At 38.8% G+C, this 14,139-nt stretch overlaps 1 protein-coding gene across 11 annotated transcripts in view; it reads left to right on the top strand.

Moving 5' to 3' along the window:
- The window catches only part of GTDC1 (glycosyltransferase like domain containing 1), a 234,639-nt gene that overhangs the window by 52,095 nt on the left and 168,405 nt on the right, over positions 1–14,139 (top strand). The window contains exons 1-2 of one of the 11 annotated variants that reach the window (XM_044437993.1): positions 9,788–9,912; positions 11,809–11,936. The exons of 9 other annotated variants lie outside the window; for them this stretch is intronic. The gene's annotated coding sequence lies outside the window, so the exon portion shown is untranslated. Of the gene's footprint in view, positions 1–9,787; positions 9,913–11,808; positions 11,937–14,139 lie in introns of those variants that run through there. One more of the 11 variants, XM_044437991.1, reaches the window with a different exon arrangement.

The following is a 14,139-nucleotide window of genomic DNA, read 5'->3' as shown; positions in this document are numbered from 1 at the left end:
CGAGAATGTGAATAGACACCTGGAGAGCTTTCTGAAATGTCAGAAGGTTGGCAATCAGCACTGTTACAAGGGTAAAAGCATGTTCTTCGAATGTGTACTGTATGTTTGTTACCACAGAGCAGCCTTCTTCAACCTGGTGCCCTCCAGATGTTTTGGACGACAACTTCTGGCATTCCTGACTGTTTTGCTGGCAAGGCTGGATGGAAATTGAACAACCGCACATCTGGAGAACACTAGGATAGGGCAGGCTACCATTGAGTCATATTGCTCTATTTCTAGATTAAAATCCTGGTTTAGTAAAACAAACAAAAAGCACTAGTTCCTAAAATGCTTTTGGTCTTAATGTGTGTCTTGTGTCTGTGTAGGAATATGGAAGGTAACTTGGAAGTACAAATCCTGCAAACATTATCCACACATCCAAGACAAGTTATTACCACCTCCTTGTCCATACCTACTACTATCTAGTGTCGTGGACATTAATTTGTAACATTTCAAAACTTTGAGGGCGTTGTGGCAAGACCTGTTCTATAACCCTTTATCATATCCTTTTCTGTCTCACCAACTGAACTTGTAATGTATTCTGAAAATAAGTGCCCCTGTAAAAGATTAGAATCATCATTAGTATTCAATAATGTTGCAAAGGGGGACCATACTGCCCACATTCGGTGGCAAATCCCTGCTTTTTCCTTTGACTAGGAAGCACTTACAATGTTGCGATCATGCTGTATTTATGCGAGTGCAGTGTCCTTAAGGCTAATGCCCTTGCGGCATTGGATACTGCTAGTCTGCCTTTTCTATCAATTATAACATCAACAGCCCAAGAAACTCTTCCTTTTGGTTCCATGTTAGTAAGGCTTTTCGAATACTAAAGGCATGTTGTTTGAAAGGTTCATAAAAGTTAAAAAAGGTTGACACTGACAATAAAATCAAATGGCATAGTATAAGATGACACAAAGATGCAATGAGTACATATACATTTGCTTTTAGTAGGCAAAGCAAAGAGCCATGTAGAAAATTGGTTATGTGGATGAGTGTTGTTATACCAGCTACAGGCAACTGTAGTTATGGAAAACAGTGAACCTCTCTGGACACAGGTTTTCTGAGTATCTCTTGTTACTCTGACCCTCACATATCTGTGTATTCCATTGTCTGTAAAGGATGACCATGGTGGAATTAGAAGAACTTGTCAAAAAATAGAAGGCTTTATAAACTATTCCTAGCATCTACACCCAAAACAACAGGTGTGTATTACAGCCACCCGTTGTGCTGATTGGGAGGATGAATTTGTGCTAGATACCCTGCTGTATCTGAGGCACAAATAAACTCCTTTATAGGATGTGAGAGAAATTTTGGATCCTCTTTATGTGCTTGAAAGGCCCTATATAAATAATACATGTAGCTGGAAATTGTTGGAATTTCCACATACAACTTTTTTCATACAGCACACTCATGAAATATTGCTTGTGAGCACCAAACGATATACTGGAAGTGACTCCTCATAGCATGGCTCCAGTAGGTACCTGTTGGGGGCAGCCAGCAACGTGTTCTGTCACCCAGATTATGTCTGTGCCCCAGGTTGTCTGAGTTGCCTTTTATTAATTTTGGTTGTTGTAGGTTTTGCTTGAAGATACAGACCAAGCTGAGTCATTTATGTTTTAGAAATTTGATTTTTAGCACCATAATGCACTCTAAGAGAAGTGGGCTTTGAAGAGAGATTGGAAAACAACTTGCAACGAACACAATGGCTTACCTGTTAATAGGAAAAATCTGAGAAGTATAGGCTGCATAGGCTATATTCCCTCTGAAATCATCTTCATTGGATGCCATTTTTTTCTAGGCTCGATTAAGTGTCTCAGTCCTTAGTTAAATTTGAACAGTCCTAATTATTGCAAAGAATGCCACCTCCCATATGAACTGTGACCCAGCCGATTCTTGACATGTTCTGATGAAATATCTAGTTCCATATTCCATGTCAGATGTGCCTTTCGCAGGAGTGTGGCCTTTTAAGTAGCAGCCCAGAAGCTCTGGGAGAGGTTTATGCAGTAATTCCCCTGCTATCTTTCTAATGATCTGTAAAACCTTTGGTTTTGCTTTCTGAATCCCTTTTTGTGTTTTGTTGTAGTGAATTAATTTATGGTTTCTGCTTTTTGATTTGTTTTTAAAAATGAGAATTCATTGTAAAATATTTTTAAATAGATCAAACTATAATGTACAATAATCAATACATAGTTGTTCTACATCTTAGAAGAATGCTTTACAGAATAAATGAGGATATAATGCGTAATACAACATGTTGCTTGTGACAGCTGCAGCTCTTGGTAAAGTTTAGTTTGACAAATAATTAGCATGATACTGTCTGGTCTGTTTTTAAAAGGTTGTCAGAATGATTGATTTGATTTTTTCTCTTTAACAGGATCAGAGGTGTACAGACAGTCACATTCTGAGTCATATTCCACTCAGATTTGAATTGTAATATTAGTCAAATATTATCATCTCCTGAATCAGAGCACTGTAAGCCAGTTTTCACTATATAAACTAGTGAATTCAAAAATTGTCTCATTGGTATTTCTAATAAAATTGAATATAGTTTCTTAATCTAATAATTCAAATTAATCAAAGAACTGAATTTTGGTTTTTATTATGATGTCATAAATTGCTTGTCCAATGGATGTTCAGGTAGATAATAAAAGAAATTGCTTGGATCCCTTTTTAAATCCTATTTGTACATTAATTGAGCCTTAGTTTGACCACCCATGCTATAGAATTTTGGAAGACAGAACATATATTTCAAGAAGAGACTGAATTCACACTAATATAGTTATTGAACATAGACCACCCCACTGGCATAATTACTCGTATATGCATGTCTGTTGGAAATACTGTGTTCAGCTAAGGGTCCATAGGATTACGCTGAAAGTTCAGTTTCAATTATGTATAAATGATTTTAAATAAGTACTAAACTTTGTCTTTAAAAGCAAGAGGCCTGGCTTGGACCTTGCCATTTTTTTTAGCATTAAACTTAACCGGAGCTGGTCAGAACTAAAGACCTAGTAGAAAAGCTCCTAAATATAATTTTCATCTGTGCTTGGTCCTAATACGACTGCGATTATTGAATACCAGGCTATGATTATCAGACTGATTCTTTTTCCATTATAGGGACCTGGTTACTAATAACATACCCTGTCATGTATAAATATCTCTGAGTGGTTAGGGAACTAACAGGTGTAATGGGAGATGTAACACTATTTTAATCAAACCTCCCTGATCCAGTTAAATCTAATGTGTGCTGGTGAGGTTGTAGGAATTGATAATCTCAGACTATTCAGAGTTGAAAATAAAATTCTTTGAGATGTGGGCTTGACCTGAAGGAAATGAAGGCAGTCGTCCCACCGGGATTACATACACATGTAGCATTATAAATATCACTTTCATACCAGGGTATTGACAAGTGTTTTTAAGCTTTGAAATTAACCGGTAAATCTGAATGTCATTTCATTTTATTTTTAAAGGTGGCAACTTTCAGTTTAGAATCCAAAATAATTCAGTATTGATGTTAACAATGCTGAACTGAACTGTATATGTTGAAAAAGGCTATTCCTAGAGATTAGGCTGTCCCGTGTGGCAGTGCTGGCATGACCATAAAATTTAACCAACTCAGATTTATTCACTTGGTAGATACTTAAGGTATTTTGGTGAAATAAAGGAGGATGCACCTGATTGACTGGCTAACCATGGCTTTTTGAATGCATCAGTTTTCTTTCAACTCTGCTGGGTATTTGAGCATCCCCCCCCCTTTCTGAACTTATCAAGAGAAATTACACGTATTTATTGTTTTCTACAGAAGAGTGGCAATTACACATCTGACGCATTACCTCTTCTTTAAGACCTTATCCTGTTTTTGTGTGTGGGGTTTTTTTGTTTGTTTGTTTCCTTGTATAGACAGTGAAGGCTATTTGGGATCCCTGCTATCCAGTCCACATGCAAGCTTGCTAATGTGTGTGTGAGGGTTAGGAATAGGTACTTAGTAAAATTTACATCTACTATTTCTAGAGATTCTTACTGTGTTTCCAGTTTAAAACTGCATTGAACCAAGGGCACTGGCAAGTTATACTGGGTACTTTTCTATTTTAAAGAGTATCAGTGAAGAAACTAATAGTGCAGTTTTTAATTTAGTAGAATAGTGTGCATGATATACAGCACATGCATGTGTACACAGAGAGAGATACTTGGGCTTGAAACCATTTTTTGCTTTCACATAATTTGAAAACAAGTTTAGTTTATAGCATGAAATTATGAAGGCCATTAGTGTCTTTGCATAGTTCAAAAATTAAAGCAGTTGAGATATAAAGGTTTAAAATGTGGCTACTCTGCATGCACATTAACATTTTTTCTTTAAGGATTTATATCACCATTGGTTCCTTTTCATACATAGTGTAATACACAGATTTTATATCATTAAACCATTATGGCTTGTGCTGTAAACTGTCTGTGTATTAATGGTCACTAGACCTTTCCAGATCATAACTTTCCATTTCCTGTTGCCATTCAAATACAGAATTTATTTATTTCAAATAGTGCAGTGATTTCTTTTCTCTTTGCTTCATGATGGGCCACCCTTCATGATGGGCCACTGCGTTTACCTGATGAAACCTGACAAAACTTTAATAATAATTTATTATTTTTCTGAAAAATTGCAGGTTCTGTTCTTAGGAGGTGCTGGGAATTAGTTACTAGTGGCTGTGGTGCTGCTATTGAATAATTACTGAGGCTTTTTTAGTTGCATCATGGAATCATAGAAGAGTAGGGTTGTAAGGGGCCTATAAGGCCATCGAATCCAACTCCTTGCTCATCTGGGTCCATCTGTGACAGATGGTTGTCCTACTGCCTCTTGAATCCTTTCACCATGGGAGATCCCATGACCTCTTTAGGTAATTGGTTCAATTGCCAAACTGCAGTCAAGACGTTTTCCTGATGACCAGCCAGAAGCAAGATGGGGCCTAACTACCACTGAACAGAACAAGTACCTCATGAGATTGGGAAGCTATACTTCAATTAATGCAGCCCAATATAGTGTTTGCCTTTTGATCTAGTGGATGTGTATTTGGACTTCCCAAAAGCTTCTTAATCAACAGCTGTTGAGCAAACACATAAGTATCTTATGGAAATGCCTACCATAAGATGTACTGATGGTTTTGGATCTCCAGCTTGGATGATCTTAAAATGGGCTGGGCAACATGTGGGCCATATGCAAAAATTGAGTTTGCAGCAGCTGCTCTGCAATGTTCGAGAGCAGTTTGCTACCCATATTCAGCAATATAATGATATAGTAGACATCAATTGACTGTGGGAGTGAGTCATAACTGATCCCTGTTGCTTCCCTTCTACTAGCTCCCTATGACTATCTTTTTCATACATAACAGCTGAGGGAACACACAGAATGAATAAATGAAGCGTCCGTATTCTGAGTCAGACCATTGGTCCATCCAGTGTTGTTCTTTGTACAAGCAGTTGTAAGCCACTGCTTTTCAGTCTTGTAAGCAGCCTTTTCAGTCAGTCCTGAAACATCTATTTGGGGACCCATTTTTACTTGCCTGCTATATATTTGCATGGTCCAAAGCTGGTGTTGCACTCCAACTTAAGTCAGTCTCTGTGCCACTATTTGACATCCATAGTGACTGGAATTTTTAACTGGAATGAAAGGATTTCATGGAAGGGCTCCTCTTAGCCTTACCTGGAAATGCCAGGAATTGAACCCTGGTCTTTTGTCTGCAAAGCCTGTGAATTAGAGTCCTTCTTCAATACTTCTAAATCCAGCATAGGAGTCTATTCTAGACACAATTGTTATCTTCCAAAAGTGAAGTATAAGACCATGAAGCCAAAGAGCTGAATTGGACCTAGAACAAGTACTTAAATTATCTTCTGTGAGTTTTTCATATTATATAAAGTATCATGATCACTGGAAGCTGGTTAGAAAGACTGGTGAAGGCTAGCTGTTGGCTGCACATCGTATCTTTCTTGGCCAAAATGAAACTATCTCCACTTCTTTAAGCCAGTGGAGCTCTCTTCCCCTATTTACTCTAGTTTCTCAGAGTGTCTCGCATGTTCACTCCTCAGCATATATACAGACACTTCCCATGTTACAAACGAGTTATGTTCCTGCAAATAACTTGAGGGTGAATTTATATGTAAGTTGAATAATGTATAGTTGGCCTTCCACATTCACAGGGGCTTGGGGTGCAGGACTCCAATGAAAGTCGAAACACTGAGTGTCTCTATGACCCCCTCCAAACACACCAGTGCCTCCTCTTTGCATCAAGGAAATGCAGGAAAGATTCCCCTCTCTGGACGGGTGGGCAAGAAGGCCTGCTTTGGAGGCCCCCCTCACTCCCCCTTTCCTTCCTCTCTAGGGGGATGATTTTCCACACTAGGTCTTTAACTCAGTTTTAAAATTAATAGCCTTTATGGCAGTTTGTTTGTAAGTGTGGGCTATTTATAACTTAGATGTTCACAACACAGTGTACTTACACAGTTTATTAGTCGAATGCAGTTGTATTCAGTAAGTATTTAGTGGTGGTCCCCTCCACTCTCCTATTTGCTGTTTAATTCACAATATTGCTATTTTGTTTAGAATATAAAGGATAAAAATGAAAGGCATAAAAACAGAGGAGTATCATCAAATAACTCTGGGGAATATCATACTGATTTGATTCTATGTACCAAAACATTGGTTGTCTGCTCTGCCCACTCTAAGTAGCACAAGGTACTACTCAAAAATGCAAGGTATTTGTCAAAATTAAATCTTTTGCAGCAAGTGGCTTAGTATGTTGATCTGAGCATGTTGTATATTTGTGTAAGAATAGATGTGTTGTATCAGCTTTTAACTATCACAAGAACAGTTACGTAAAAGTATCTACTACCTTTCCAATATCTAAAGAAACTCTTATATTTGAAATATATTAACAATTATACCATGTTTGTTGGATTATTGCCAAATACTTTGTTAAGAAGAAGCTTTAAATATGTTGTGTAACATACGTTATGTCACCATAGCTTTTTGATTTGAGCTAGGTTGACATCTGTGAAACCACATTTATTAATGTACATATTAAAGAGCATGTGCATCTTCTTTAATAACCCCTGAACAAATTGAAGGTTTTTTTTTAAACCAAGGCTATTTTTTAAAAAAATCCTCTAATTTCTCAGTAGCTTATTAATTTGTGGAAGATGAATCCTCTTGCTATTTAATATTAGCTGCCCTTTATAGCTTTTAGTGAATTACAGAAATTTAAGTCAATTTATGTATTTTGAATGTAACCTTCATTAAAACTTAAGAAATTTTATTAAATAGTAAACTTTTCTTGGCAAGATTTTAATCTTAAGGACTCTATGAAGGACAACTTTACAGTTTGTACAATTACTCAAAAATTCTCAAAAGTCACTCAAAAATTGATAGTTGGGTGAGTGTTTTGAGGTGTTTTCCTCTGTCTTTAGGAGTTTACATCAGATGTATTTCAGTAGAGAAGCAACAGTATGTAAAAGCGCAGACATGAGGAATTCTGGTAGGTTTAAATGTAGAAGCAGACGCTGCTGATCCCTTCTTTCAGTAGGTGAAGGTGGATGGGATGGACATGTAAGCCTGAGGCTTGTAATGCATGAATACTAAACCATGCCATGATTTGCATTGTGTTGATGGTGTTGCTCTGACAACACATTTAACAGAGCCATACATATTTCATGTTTACAGGGCATCATTTGCTTCTATCATAGGCATAAATGCTATGTGACGCCCAGCTTTGTCTAGTTTGCAAATACTTGGGCTGTTGCTTGTAGCCTTAATCTAGAGGACCTTTTATTATAGAAGCATATTTGTTCTGTTTAAAACAATTCCTGACGGGGGCCAGCCAAGTCCAGGTATCCTTTGATGAAACTGATTTTCTGAGTGCATTTAAGTTTGACTTAAACCACAGTGTAAGTGTTGTACTTTTGTTGCCCTGTGGAGATAATGTCATGTCTCAGAAAACAGAAAGTTAATTCATCTGGACCTTTCAATGCTTTTGATATTTCCAGTCATGATATCCTTCATGTCTGAATCAGAAATTGGTGGGAGTGGTTGTGATCATACTCGTATTTAAACAAAAATTTCCAGAATCTAGCATGTTCTTCATTTATGCTTTGGAAGTCCCTCAGTGTTCCATCATGTCCTTCCATGCTGTTTAATATTTACATGAAATTACTGAGTGGGATGATTCAGAAATTCAGAATGTAGTATCATTAGTATGGGACTGCAGGTGGCGCAGTGGTTTAAACTGCTGTGCTCCTGGGCTGGTTGATCGAAAGGTCGCCGGTTCGAATTTGCATAATGGGGTGAGTTCCCATTTCTCCGTCCCAGCTCCTGCCAACCTTGCAGTTCGAAAGCATGCAAATGCAAGTAGATGAAAAGGCACCCCTTCGGTGGGCAGGTAACAGCGTTCCGTGCACCTCAGTGTTTAGTCATGCCGGCTACATGACCACAGAGACTGTCTGCGGACAAACGCTGGCTCCCTTGGCTAGGAAACGGAGATGAGCACCGCCCCCTAGAGTCAGGCATGACTGGACGTAATGTCAGGGGGAAACCTTTACCTTTACTTTACCTTTTATCATTAGTATGCTGATGACACACAATGATTTCCCTCTTTTGTCACACACAGCTGAAGTGTTAGAAATGCTTAATCAGTGCCAGGCCACAGTAAGATACTGGATGAGGGATAATAAATGGAAACTCAGTTCAAATAAGACAGAAGTGCTCTTAGTGGGATGTTCATCTCTCCAGAGTACTGGTATTAAACCAATTATGGTTGCTGTTACACTCCCCTAAAGGATAAAGTTCACAGTGGTGATTGTAGATCAGTCTTTGTCACTTGAAGCTCAAGTGTCTTAGGTGTCACGGAGTGCCTTCTACGAGCTTATACTGGTAGGCCAACTACAACGCTTCCTGGATAGTAAACTTCGGTTTAAATCACTTTAATGGATTATACATGGGGCTGCCTTTGAAGACATCCTGGAAATTCCAAGTAGTACAGACTATGGCAGCAAGAGTACTACCTGAAGCTAACCATTATGATCATATTTTGCCAGTGTGATGTCATTTCCACTATCTGCCACTTTGTTTTGATGGGCATTTCAGAGTGCTAGTGTTAACCTATACAGCTTTTCATGGCTTGAACCACAGTGTCTGAAAGTCTACATCTTCTCGTATGTTTTTGCCCATTCCATTGTATCATTATCCAAGTCCCTTTTCCTAAGAGCCCTACATACTGTGATTCAGTAGGCAGCAACTCAAGAGTGGTTTTTTTTGTAGTGGCTCCCAAATAGTGAAATGGCCTCCACCTGGCACCAACTTGGTAGACTTTCCATACCAGGCAGAGAAATTTTTATTCCTGAAAGATGCTTTTAAAAAGACATTATTTATCATAAATACTAATATTTATTAATAGTTTCAGCCTACTAATTGTTTTACTATTTACTATTTAAAACAACGTTTTAAAGCTGTTTTAAAACTGCCCTTTTCCATGCTGATATTTATCATCTGCTTTTAAAATGCTGTTATGAATTCTGAATTTTTAATATTTTGTTATTAATCCTGATTTTTAACACATTTAACTCATGTTATTGACTTTGTTGTCATTATTTTTATTTTGTACATTGCCCTGAGAGCTTTGGCTTATAGGTGACTCATAAATGAAGTAAAGAAATAAAATGCTTCTGGATGCCTTATTTCTTTTTTATATTGGTGTGCTAGGTATTTGTGAAACAAATATCCCAGATATAGTCATCCTAAGATACCCTCTAAAGGACGATCTTGTGCAGCTATTGCTGGAAAATTGCAGAAAATAACTGTTTCAGATGTCACATCTAACATTCATTCCTTTGAATGTAAGCCTGTTCTCACATGAACTTGTTTACAATAGCCTGAACACTGATAGCAATAATATAGCCGCCATTTTGTGCAGCTATGTTTTGTCAAGATAGTCTGTAAGAATGCTGATGGTCTTGGGAGAACTTTCTGAAGGTTTATCAGAAGAGGCAAATTTCAACTAAATGACTTAGGACATGATATCTGGAAGAATGAAATGAAAGATCTCATTCTTCTATATGAACCTGCCTATAAGTTATGGTCACCTGAGGCCTTTCTTTTCATCTTTTCCCCAAAAGAGGGATAACTTGTAAGAACATTAAATGGGGACTGTTTTGTCTACCACCCCAAATGTGGAATTACTTCCTGAAATAATTTAGACCAAGCCCCACTAATGATAGCTTTTAGGTGAGCAGTGACATTATTTTATTTCGTCTGGTTTTTAGTGTTTCTAAATTGTGGTATTTAATCTGTAACCTCATCACACTCTCTGGCTTTTAATTTATTTTGGTGTTTTTATTCTTATTCAACTATTGCTGTCAACTGCCTTGGGGACCCTTCTTAGAAGGATAAGACTCTCTAGCGTTCTTATAAATATTTTTTATAAGGGAGCCTTTTGGCTATTGGGTGGGATGGAAGTGTGATAGATAAATAAATAAATAAATAATCAAGGACATTGAGATGTCACTGTCTGGCAGCTTGTCTGTTCCTTCTGGTCACTTAAAAATAAAACTAAAACTCACATATACTTAATCTCTATATTTTCTTGATTTTGCCATTTTCACTGCCATCCCAGTGCTTGCAAAAATATTTTCAGGCTCCTCCAAATCTGTATATTGGAAGCTGAGTAAGATCGGCAAAACTTCATATGCATAATTTCATATGCAAGATTTAATTTAGAATTTGTTTTTATTTGTTTAACATGTGAGTTGCATTTTCCACTTACAAGGACTATTCAGAATAGTATATAGTATGTAGTAGCCCTGCTATTGTATTTGTTTTTATTTTGCTTTATCTCAATAGTATCTGGCTAAACTATTAATCTGGAATAACTCTTCATCAGCATTTTGCCTTCTTAATAGGAGGTGGGTGCTATTACAGAGGTGTTGGAATTAAAGGGAGAAGTGGTTTTGCTGAATAAAACACCATTATTTGTCTGAATTTCACTGAAGAGCTAGCCTGTGTTTGGGTATCAAGGTTCTTAGCAACGTACATCCTGGGAAGGAAAATAACTGTGATGTAATGCAGAATAGTGAATTTTTCAAGCCACACTGTGATGCACTCCTGAGAATGGAATCAAGCCATTAGTACATCATGGAGAATTACTGGTTCCAAAGAGACACCCTTGAGAGAGGAAGTAGTGTAATGAGAAAGTGGCAACGTTGCTCTAATATTTGTTGTTTCCTTTGAAATGGCTAAAATACCTGAAATGATTTATACCTAATTGAGCTTTACATTCCATCTGATAGGGTAAATGTTCTCAGGCCATTTATCATCAGTGGCTTTTCAAGATCTCCTAGGAGTACATGGTGTATATTTACCTTAACTTGGCTAGGTCAGGGGAAATAAAATTAAAAAGCAAGAATAATACATGATAGTCTGAGACTGTAGGAAAACAAGAATCGAAGTGGCTGACAGGATTTACATAATTTTAGCCTACCACTTTTGTGGGTTATAAAATATATAGCAATTAGTTGAAATATAAAATATATAGCAATTAGTTAAATATTTGTTTTTCAAATCAGAGCTTTAAAAAATACTAGACTAATTGGCTTAGGTTAATATTATTCTATGAATTGGGGTTAGGAAATTGATTTTGTCTACAACTGCTGCTGGCTTTGTTTGAGATCCAAAGAACCATGTCTTCAGTCTTGGGTGCCCTGGAGGAACTTAAAATTGTGTTTCTCAAACAACAGCCTTGTCTAGTACATGGAAAACTGCTTTTCCAACTGAGGAGATATTCCAAAACAATCTGTGATAAAGAATATGAGTGGAGTGGAAGTGGACTTCAGAATTTCCAAGTGGAATCAAGGGGAACAATCCAGTAAGTCTTTGAATGTCTAATGCAGGGGTCCTCAAACTTTTTCAACAGGGGGCCAGCTGAAAGGTGCTGGTGGTGGGCATGGGCCGCCCAGGTGGTGTGGGCGGGGGGTGCAGGCCGGGCTGGGGCAGGGGGTGTGCAGGCGCGCGAGCGTGGAGATCAGAGAAAACAATCTTCTTGCGACCAAGCTGCTGCACGGTTCCGTCTTGCTCATGGGGAGATCATTTTGGACTCGCTTGGAGAAAACGATCTCCTTCCAAGCAAGCTGGTGCCTTGCCATGCGTGTGCCCAGCAGTGGCTTGCTCACAAGGAGATCGTTTTATCTGAGCAAGTCCAAAACGATCTCCCCATGAGCAAGCTGCGGGCTCACCATGCACGTGCGCATGTGCGCGCGGCGATTCCAAAACCTCTATGGCGGGGTGGATAATGGGCATGGCAGCCGGATCCGGCCCATGGGCTGTAGTTTGAGGACCCATGGTCTAATGTAAGTTTTTGCTCATAAGAGGCCTGTGAATGTAAACCCACTGCCTGGTTGCATGTACAGTGGTAATTTTCCATGATGCCACCCTGATTGTGGAATATTCCAGAAGAAAATTTACTCATGATAGCCCTTTTATTCCCCTAGGATTTTTAGCTGTTCATGGTTGAAAACAGTGATTGTGCTTTTTTTTAATTTTAGCACCATGGTTGGTTTTGCATTACATTTTATGTTTTAGCTCTGTTTTGTGAACCTCCTAGAAACATGGTCCATTGCCTGGTATAGATCTGTAATAAATAAATAGTTTTGGCCTATGCCCTTTTGGAAAACTCAACAATGGTCACAGGATTGGAAAAGGTCAGTTTACATTCTGATCCCAAAGAAGGGCAATGCCAAAGAATGTTCAAACTACCACACCATTGCACTCATTTCACATGCTAGCAAAGTTACGCTCAAAATCCTACAAGCTAGGCTCCAGCAGTATGTGGACTGAGAACTACCAGAAGTACAGGCAGGATTTCTAAGAGGCAGAGGAACTAGAGATCAAATTGCCAACATACACTGGATCATGGAGAGAGCTAGGGAGTTCCAGAAAAACATCTACTTCTGCTTCTTTGACTATGCTAAAGCCTTTGATTGTGTGGATCACAACTAATTGTGGCAAGTTCTTAAAGAGATGAGAGTAGCAGACCCATCTCTTTAAGATGGGTTTGCTATCATATTTGTCTCTTGAGAAACCTATATGCAGGTCAAGAAGCAACAGTGAGAACTGGACACGGAACCACTGATTGGTTCAACATTGAGAAAGGAGTTCGGCAAGGCTGTATACTGTCGCCCTGCCTATTTAACTTATATGCAGAGCATATCATGAGAAAGGCGGGACTAGAGGAATCACAAGTTGGAATTAAGATTGTTGGGAGAAATACCAACAACCTCAGATATGCAGGTGATACCACTCTAATGGTAGAAAGTGAAGAGGAACTAAAGAGCCTCTTGATGCGGGTGAAGAAGGAGAGCGCAAAAGTTGGCTTGAAACTCAACATTAAGAAAACTAAGATCATGGCATCTGGTACTATCACTTCCTGGCAAATAGATGGGGAAGAAATGGAGGTAGTGACAGATTTTATTTTCCTGGGCTCCAAGATCACCGCAGACGGGGACTGCAGCCAAGAAATTAAAAGACGCTTGCTCCTGGGGAGGAAAGCTATGGCAAATCTAGACAGCATACTAAAAAGCAGAGACATCACCCTGCCAACAAAAGTGCATATAGTCAAGGCTATGGTTTTCCCAGTTGCAATGTATGACTGTGAAAGTTGGACCATAAGAAAGGCTGAGCACCAAAGAACTGAGGCCTTTGAATTGTGGTGCTGGAGGAGACTCCTGCGAGTCCCTTGGACTGCAAGGCGATCAAACTGGTCAGTCCTAGAGGAGATCAACCCTGACTGCTCTTTAGAAGGCCAGATACTGAAGATGAAACTCAAATACTCTGGCCACCTAATGAGAAGGAAGGACTCACTGGAGAAGCGCCTAATGCTGGGAACAATTGATGGCAAAAGAAGAAGGGGACAGCAGAGGATGAGGTGGCTAGATGGAGTCACTGAAGCAGTCGGCGTGAGCTTGAGTGGACTCTGGGGGATGGTGGAGGACAGGAAGGCCTGGAGGAATGTTGTCCATGGGGTCGCGATGGGTTGGGCACGACTTTGTGACTAACAACAACAACAATGCCCT

Source organism: Varanus komodoensis, unplaced genomic scaffold (genome assembly GCF_004798865.1).
Source record: "Varanus komodoensis strain SLA01 unplaced genomic scaffold, ASM479886v1 scaffold32, whole genome shotgun sequence".
In the NCBI taxonomy this organism is placed as follows: Eukaryota; Metazoa; Chordata; class Lepidosauria; order Squamata; family Varanidae; genus Varanus; species Varanus komodoensis.
The sequence above is the reverse complement of the archived record's forward strand: the minus strand, read 5'-3'. Positions and strand labels throughout refer to the sequence as shown.